Source organism: Schistosoma haematobium, chromosome ZW, assembly GCF_000699445.3.
Source record: "Schistosoma haematobium chromosome ZW, whole genome shotgun sequence".
Taxonomy (NCBI): domain Eukaryota; kingdom Metazoa; phylum Platyhelminthes; class Trematoda; order Strigeidida; family Schistosomatidae; genus Schistosoma; species Schistosoma haematobium.
This window is the reverse complement of record NC_067195.1, coordinates 16,306,159-16,315,913: the sequence shown is the minus strand read 5'-3', so window position 1 is coordinate 16,315,913 and position 9,755 is coordinate 16,306,159.

The following is a 9,755-nucleotide window of genomic DNA, read 5'->3' as shown; positions in this document are numbered from 1 at the left end:
AAATCATAATTAAAGATACGAAATGGCAGTATAAGGTCACCTCGTGTCCTACGATACGACAAGGGGAAAAGATTTAGGCGTTTTAAACGCTCATCGTAAGGGAGTCTAGAAAGACCCTTCACTAATTTCGTTCTTACACGCTGGACACGCTCAACGGAGTTAGTATCCTTTACCAGACACGGGCTAGCTGCTTGGATACAGTAGTTAGCCCGTTGTTTGAATTATCCGACCATACTAGTGATCAGTTTAGCTTTCAAGAGATTGAAATACTTTAGTTCAGTTTACTAAGGAGCTCTAGTTAGCAAAAGAATCAATGGGAATTAGTAAGTAAATCATATCTGAACATATTTAGCGAAATAAAACGAACATAACTGTGTACTTGAAAATAGTTACATTGGTTAAATATTTTTGGATTCACAGATACTAATTGCGCACTGTAAGGACTTATTATCCAGTCAAACTGTGAAACCAGTTTGTTGAGAGCTCAAACGTAAACACCAACATTTTAATTACTAAAGTCTCTTAGAGAACTACATCCTTCAGTGAATAGTAATCAAATCGGGATAGTAATACCAAAGAAATCCAGCAGTTAGTACGCCTATTACTTCGAAAAAAAATACTACAGGCCAGTTTAAATCACTTGTTGGCAATAATACCGGTGTAGCGGTAGGTAAATCCCCAAAATAAATAGCACTAAGTTTTCGACATTGGATGCTGATCATATGTTTTAGTGGATCCATCTAGCTGAAGGCGCTCGGTCAAGCATCCGCACCAGATCACGTGTGGTAACGCCGTGCTCAACATCAACCGCAATCGCTAGCTAGATTAGATCAGAGAATTCCGATATATTGGTCATCGCCAAATATACTCTTCCGATCTCCTCGACTCTGTCTTTTGATTTCTCTGGGTGGGAACGAAATACATTAGAAGGTGTTACTGGTAGAAGCGTTGTCAAACACTGAATACCTGTGACATCATCATTGGTGAGACCGACGTGATCTGGTACACCTATTTGCAACTGTGAGTCTGTTCCTTTTTGGGATTATTATATATCGTTGCCTTATTTTTTATTTTTTTTAAGCATTGTGATTTTTTTTTCGTGTTTTTTCTTGGATATATATATATTTTCCCCTCGTTCATTATCGTACTTCATACTTCATCATGACTGAACAGACACCTAAAGTACTCAAGCTTAAGACTTTGTCCCCGCCTTCGTTTCAACTGATGCCTTTCTGGCCCGACAACATCGAAGCTTGGTTTTGCTACGCAGAAGCCGACTTCTCCGAGCACGGCGTGATCGACACACGTGCACAATTCCTCGCAGTAGTCAAGGCACTACCACGCGAATTCAACAGGTACGTAACACCTAGTATGTTTACCAGTGATGTTTCTGAACCTTACGAAACCTTGAAACGTTCGATTCTTAAAAGAGGAGATCTAACCGATCGACAAAGGTTAGATCAACTCTTCAATAACATCGACCTGCAACATGGTTCTGCGACAGACATGTTGCAACGGATGAGAGAGGTTATAGGCCCAAGAACTTTCGACGAAGGTCTATTCAAACAACTCTTTTTGTCAAAACTTCCCCAACAGGTGCAAGCAGTTCTGGTCTCGTTTCAGAACAACGCCTTAGACGAACTAGCTGCATCAGCCGACCGCATTTTAGAAATTACGAAACCTACTACCGAGGTATTTTCAGTCAAAGAAAAGCCTCACACGACTCAGAATGATATAACCGACTTATGTCACACACTCACGCGTTATCTCAGTCTTCGTACCGACCGTAAGAGATCGCGCACACCACGTAGAAACATTTCTCGTAAGCGATCTGTCTCTAGACCACGAGAGACAGATAACCCCGACTGGTGCTGGTATCATACCCAGTACGGAAAGTTTTTCAGAAATTGCAGAAAACCCTGCAATTTTCCCAGCACGAAACCGACTGATTCGAAAAACAATTCGGGAAACTTCCAAGCCGGCACGCGTTAACGGCAACCGTAGCCGGCGAACAAAGCCGTCTGTTATTCGTCACAGATGTGACAACGAGAGTTCGCTACCTCGTCGACACTGGCGCAGAAGTTAGCGTTCTCCCAGCAAATCTCAACGACCGGCTTCAGGAATCGGCTTTTAACCTACAGGCGGCAAACGGAAAACCGATCGCTACGTATGGCAAAAGGTACGTTTACCTTAACGTGGGTTTACGCAAACCCATTCACTGGATTTTCGTTATTGCAGATGTTTCAATGCCAATCATTGGTATGGACCTTCTACAACACCACAATCTGATCATCGATACTCGCAAACGGAGGCTAGTAGACGGAAACACTAATTTGTCCGTTTGTGTAACTTCCTTCTCTGGTTGTAGATTATCCCCAGTCACAGTTAAACATATGATAGACCCACTCTACCAACCACTACTCGATAAGTACCCTGGGATACAACAAACTCAACCGAAACTACCGTGTGTAACCAGCAATGTTACACATCACATCACGACTACAGGACCACCTGTATTTTCTAAAGCACGACGACTAGCTCCTGAAAAGCTCAGGTTAGCGAAAAACGAATTCGATCACATGATAGACTTAGGAATCATACGACCGTCAAGTGGCCCTTATGCATCTCCGTTGCACATGGTCCCTAAAAAGGACAGCAACGATTGGCGTCCAACTGGTGACTATCGGCGACTGAACGCGAAAACCATTCCCGATCGTTACCCGTTGCCTCACATTCACGATTTGACATCTACCTTGAAAGGTACAAGTGTTTTTCGAAAATCGACTTGGTTAAAGCGTATAACCAAATACCTATGGCTACTGACGACATACCGAAAACAGCTATCATAACTCCCTTCGGACTCTATGAATTTTTGCGAATGCCTTTCGGTCTACGAAATGCTGCTCAAACATTCCAAAGATTCATAGACGACGTTTTCCGAGGTCTCAACTTCGTACATGCGTATGTTGACGACTGTCTAATCGCAAGTCCGGACAGAGAAACACATCTCAAGCATCTGGATCTTGTTTTCGAACGACTACAAAAACATGGCATAACTGTAAACGTTCAGAAGTGCCAATTCGGAACCGACTCGTTAGACTTCCTAGGACACGCTATCGACGCTCAAGGCATTCGACCTCTTAGGACCAAAGTGGCGGCCATTCTGGATTACCCAGAACCGACCACCGTCAAGCGACTACGCACGTTTAACGGCCTCGTAAGTTTCTATAGACGTTTCATACCGAAATGCGCATTACTTATGAAACCTCTGACCGACCAACTTCGTGGAAATGCGAAATCCATTAATTTGGACGACACCGCACGAAAAGCATTCTCCACAGTTAAGGAACTGATCGTTAAAGCGACAATGCTCGCACATCAGGACACCGAAGCACCCATTAGTATCGCAGTAGACGCATCGGACTCGACAATCGAAGGCGTCTTACAACAATGGGTTAACAACTCTTGGCAACCCTTGGCATTTTTCTCTAGAAGGTTGCTAGACACCGAATCGAGGTACAGCACATTCGGTAGGGAACTCCTAGCTATGTATTGTGCTGTACGGCATTTCCAACACTATATCGAACGCCGTGAATTCACTCTTTTCACGGACCATAAACCGCTCACTTTCTCGTTAAGCTCTCCTTCTGACAAGTACTCTCCCTGTGAGTCTCGACAACTGGGCTACATTTCGCAGTTTACTTCGGATATTCAACACATCTCTGGAGCAAACAATGTAGTTGCAGACGCCTTATCTCGCATAACTTCCTTGAACAGTTTCCAAGGAATCGACCTTCTTAAACTCGCCGAGCTTCAAAAAGAAGACAGTGATCTTCAGCACGAGTTATCGTCCACAACACTTAAACTACGCATCAAACAGATGGGAACAGGTAACCAAACCTTACTTTGTGACACATCTACAGGTAGGGATCGCCCAATCGTGCCGAAGCATTATCGACGCAATGTCTTCAATACATTGCACAAACTTTCGCATCCAGGTGTTCGTGCAACCATCAAGCTTATAACAGAAAGGTTTTGCTGGCCTGGAATGAATAAAGACGTGAGGGAGTGGGCACGCTCCTGTGTAAGCTGCCAAAAATCTAAGGTTATCAGACACAATAAATGTCCCTTAGGCTCGTTTAAAACTCCCGATGCTCGTTTCGACCATGTTCATCTGGATTTGGTAGGACCTTTACCAGATTCAAATGGATACTCTTATCTTTTAACCTGCGTAGACCGTTTCACTCGATGGCCAGAAGCAGTACCTATCAAGGACATCACTGCTGAAACAGTGGCCCGCACCTTCGTCGAACGATGGGTAGCAAACTTCGGTTGCCCTTCAACCATCACTACAGACCGCGGACGTCAGTTTGAATCTGATCTTTTCCGTCGTCTGACTACACTTTTAGGAATCACTCACTTCCGAACGACTGCCTACCACCCACAAGCAAACGGGTTGGTAGAACGCTTTCACCGACAACTGAAAGCTTCACTATCAGCTGCAAACGTTTCACAGTGGACCGACGCTGTTCCACTTGTCTTACTAGGTATCCGCAATGCAGTGAAAGCTGACATTGGATACACTGCGGCTCAACTCGTTTATGGAACGACACTTCGACTTCCAGGAGAATTCGTGGATCCTTCATCCTGTTCAATGAGCATGGATCTAACCTCCTACACGAACAGGCTTACAAACGCAATGCATTCAGTTAAACCTGCTTTCACTCGACCACAATCCATGGATGTTTTCGTTCAACCTGACTTACGATATAGTACACACGTTTTCATTCGTCGAGACTCGCATCGACGACCTTTCGAATCAGCATACGAAGGACGTTTCAACGTTCTTCAACGCGAACCGAAGTACTATATAGTCGATAAGAACGGAACAAACGATTGCATCAGCATCGATCGCCTCAAAGCAGCGTATTTAGAAGGAAATCCTATCTACGTCGATTTTCCTTCGTTACAATCAAACGACACGACTCCACTCATAATTCCTCAACCGACAACCAACACTAGCGATGATACTCCGAATGTATCTGAAAATAAACCTAAAACGACGCGTTCCGGAAGAGTAAGATTTCCAGAACATTTAAACGACTACTGCACGTAAATCACTACTCGACATTTTATATTATCTCGATCTTTTTTTGCGATATATATTTTTTAAAAAAAAGAATTTTAATATGCTTATATATTTATTTTTTTTACTTAAAAAAAACAAAACAAAAAAAACATTTTTAACGCTATTATGTGTGCTTGAGTATATTTTCCATTTTTCGCCGACATTGTGTTTTTACGCACATACGAGTGTATTTCGACATGCACTTACACTTTCTTTTTTCTTTTCCAGGACGGCTGGAAAAGAACAATGCAGTTTACGAGGAATCGAAATTTTTCGTTGTAACTTTTTCTTTTTTTACTATGTTGTACCTCGGTCCCATATAGTAAGAAAAGGCGACCAGACGCTGCTACACTTAGTAAGCTATCAGAAGAGTGTTTACCAACGACAAACTCGTTGGGTTTGAACTTCTTGCTGGCCACGTCTTAGGGTCGTCACTGCCTCACTACGGGGGGAGTGATCTGTAGCGCTAAATAAATCCCCAAAATAAATAGCACTAAGTTTTCGACATTGGATGCTGATCATATGTTTTAGTGGACTCATCTAGCTGAAGGCGCTCGGTCAAGCATCCGCACCAGATCACGTGTGGTAACGCCGTGCTCAACATCAACCGCAATCGCTAGCTAGATTAGATCAGAGAATTCCGATATATTGGTCATCGCCAAATATACTCTTCCGATCTCCTCGACTCTGTCTTTTGATTTCTCTGGGTGGGAACGAAATACATTAGAAGGTGTTACTGGTAGAAGCGTTGTCAAACACTGAATACCTGTGACATCATCACCGGTGTACCGGCAACTCGGGAAATGTTAGCTATCTCCAAACTACAGTATCTTCTGTTCATGATTCTTTGCTACCAAAAAACCTCATAGTAGTAGGTTAACCAAAACGCAGTATTTACTCTGTCTGCTACTGCCTTGTTTCTGGCCTTTGGTTGTTTGAAATTATTGAAGCTTTAAGTAAGATTGTCATGTAGGTACTAAGACGGTCAGTATAAACACGAAAGGAGCTTTCCAGTAAACAAATTAATGTGCCGGAATGTAACGTTTTCATTTATTTATTTGAACACAAAAAATATTTGTACAAAGAGGCACCGAATTCATATGCGCCACACAAGTCACTTGATTTGTGAGTGGACTGTGTTACTGCCCGAGTGCCCAAACCGAAGCAGGTGGTTTTCTTAGAGGGACACAACCGGAACCTCCGACCTCAAGATCTAGTCCACAAGGAAGTGGAGCAACGTAAGCAGATGCAATCCCATGGTAGACGGTGACCAACAATAGGTTCATGTGCCATTTGTTCCTTCAGGAACCTGCAGCCCATGTGCAAAATTGGTTTGGACTCAAGGTTTTCCAACTCCTCTGGGTGGGCTCTCCGTGTCCACCAACCCGGTTAAGGTGCCGGATATTCGCTTTTCGTCCTCTCAATTTAGTAAACAACACTCCCACCGCGAGAAGAAAGTTGGTAGGACTTTCCTGGCATTGAATTTGTAAGACATATTGTCATCGCTCAAATTATGAATCAACTTTTTATGAAGTTCTATACATACTGGAGCAGGCTATATGAAAACGATATGCAACAATTGGTTTTAAATAACCATATGAAAGAGCAGACAGTTTTTTTTAAAGACGGGAGTTTCCTCAGGAGGTGTTTTTCCTGTCACATTTCGAGAACACCGCGGACTTGAAATGACTTGAAATTTTCGATCTTTATCTCATGCTATACTGCCAGTCGGACCGGTGACCTGTTTTGCCAATTTGTACAAATATCAATGAGAGAGCACCAAGGTCTTAACGCCTATTGGTCCTCAAGGCCTTTTCTAACCTAGTAGTCAATCAGAAAATGATAGTAAATGACAGACAAGTCTTTTAATACCCCAATTCGATTATGACCAAAAACCCCTTCGAGAATATACTGTAAACGTCTGGTCTAGCAGCACTTCAATTACAATTATAATATAAATTGTATAGGTCGAAGGTGACAGAACATACTTAGTTAGCGATAATTAAGGGATTGTAAAGCGTATAACAACATTCAAATGTTCATTGAAAGCTCACAATAATTAGAAATTGACAATAAAATCGTCTGCTAATAATATAATAAAGACATAAATGATATTATTAATAACCCGAAGGATATCACCGACTATTTCAACTTTCCCAATATTCGTCTCGCGATGAAGTTACTTCTATTCGCACATCCACGGTAGATTTAAACACAACTTATCATCTAACAGATTCCTCCAATTTTTAAAATACTCTCATTTGTCATCAATTTAGTGGCCGTCACCGATAAGGACTTTTAGACATCCACTTATTTCCATTGCTAAGAACTGAATAAAGTGGAAATTCGTAATTCTAGAGTTAAATCTTACAGTGTTTGTTCTGTAATTTAAGTGCTTTAGAGCACCTACAGGGTCTTAGACTAGTATGCTCGGTTAAATTACCAGAAAAAACGTTATTTTTTTAGTCTACCAAAAAGTGCCTTCCAGAAATACTTTTGCTTATTGTACGAAACCCTAGAAAAGTTTGCGAAACGTCCTTGTCATTATAATGTAATCGACAATAATGCAACTGAAAATAATTAGTAATAGCGTGGGACAAATGCTATTCAATAATCAAAATTGAAGGTGTTAGTATGAGGTTTACAATCCGTAACACAGATCATGTTTGAAATTCCTTGGACTGTTCTAGTAATCCTTAGTTATCACGTCAATTTCACTACCATCTTGTAACGGTAAATAAGTCCCCAAAATAAATAGCTCTGTAAGTTTTAATGGACCAACCTAGTTGAAGGCACTCGGTCATGCATCCGCACCAGATCACGAGTGGGAACGCCGTGCTCAACATCTACTGCAATCGCTAGCCAGATTAGATCAGACGATTCTCGATATATTGATAGTCTATCAAATATATCTTCGAACCTCCTCGCTTCTGTCTTTTGATTTCACTTGGTGTGTACGATTCATAGTAGAATATGTTACTGATTAAAGCGTTGTCAAACACCAAATACCTGTGACATCTTCAATCTTATTTGCGTCACGATGGTGTTTGTGATTGAACAGTTAGATATACACCCAAATCCTGAAAAATTATGATCTTTCACTTGAAGATGGATAGCTGCAGTAAATGGCGGTGAATAAATCCCCAAAATCAATAGCTGTGTAAGTCTTTAATCTTTGATGCTGATCGTATTTCTTTTACTGAACTCACACAGTTGAAGGCACCCCTTTACGCAAAGTGATGTCGTTATTCAAATTTTCTCCTCAAGTGTACATGCCGTACTCATTACTGGTGCGCTATATGTTGATATTGGTGCAGTTTTGGAGCAGGGAGATAGACCAGAAAGTTCAAAAATCTACTTTTAAAAGCGACTCCATGGTCAGTATCGTCTGAAACCTGACAGAGAATTCATGCAGGTTGTTTTGATCCATTTCCAAGCCTGAGGTTTTTTCACAACCTCCCCAAATTCTGATATCACAATCTAGACACTAAGTGAAGTGTTCAGTCTGTAGGAGGTCCTCATAGCTTGATGACTGATAACGGCTCTCACCTGGCTTCAGATATAGTCCCTATCTTGTTGAATGGTATGATGCGTACATTTCTGTCCGCTGCTCGTAAACACCCTTGTTCCAATGGTCATACAGAAAATTTTGTTGAGCTATTAAAAACTGCTAATAATTCCATTTCTGCTGAAATATAGGAAAAGTGAACATTCTACAACGAATGAGACTCTGAAAGTATTAAAGAGATGGATTAAACGTTAGAATGTAGGGTGTTTAGTGTCCATGAGAGCTACGTATTATTGTGGAAACGATCTTTGATCGGCCTCAGGGATTGTGACGAACTGTGTTTGAAAATCTACGGTTCGAGTTGTCGATACCGATGAATCAAGTATGAAGTGTCGGTCGCTATGTGAAGCCCACATAGCTTATTCTAACTTCCGGACAAGCTAATTTGTTCATTCTTCTTGAGTAACACTTGAACCTTGATAATTATTCGCTAATCAACCTTGACCTTTTTATGTAAGTGTATGCGTGGATTACCTATTTTACTTACAACATGTCTGTAACGTACTTTTGTTTGACTATAAATGTTGAGTTAAATTGATTTGGCCCATATGGCTTCTCCGGTCCGTTTTTCTTTGCTCTCTACGCTCACTCTCATTCAGTTCCTTCTGTGCTCGCTTCCTGTGTTGATTGTGGATTTCTACTAATTATAAACAATGTAGTATCCCTACAACTGGCGTTCTGGCTTTTGAACGATCTCGAGTAGACTCATAATATTACTAGGAGATTTGGCCTGCGTAGATACACAGTCAACGAGAAACTATTTATTTGAATCAGCTATAAAGGAATTAACCTCTTCAAGTACGAACAACTGACATGTTGATCACATACAATTTCAGGAGCCATGTGGGTCTGTTCCAATTTTGCGTATTTATTTTGACACTAATGAATACATTCTAGATCATCAGAGTCTTTATATAATAGTCAACAAAACAGACACCTAATGGGTCTAAGGAGATGTAGAATGGACAACAGAAATCTGGAATTACATCAGAGCTGAGGTGGTTGTGTTATTTGTATGAACTGGTAATCCCAACGATCTTATTTGTACGTCTATTACGA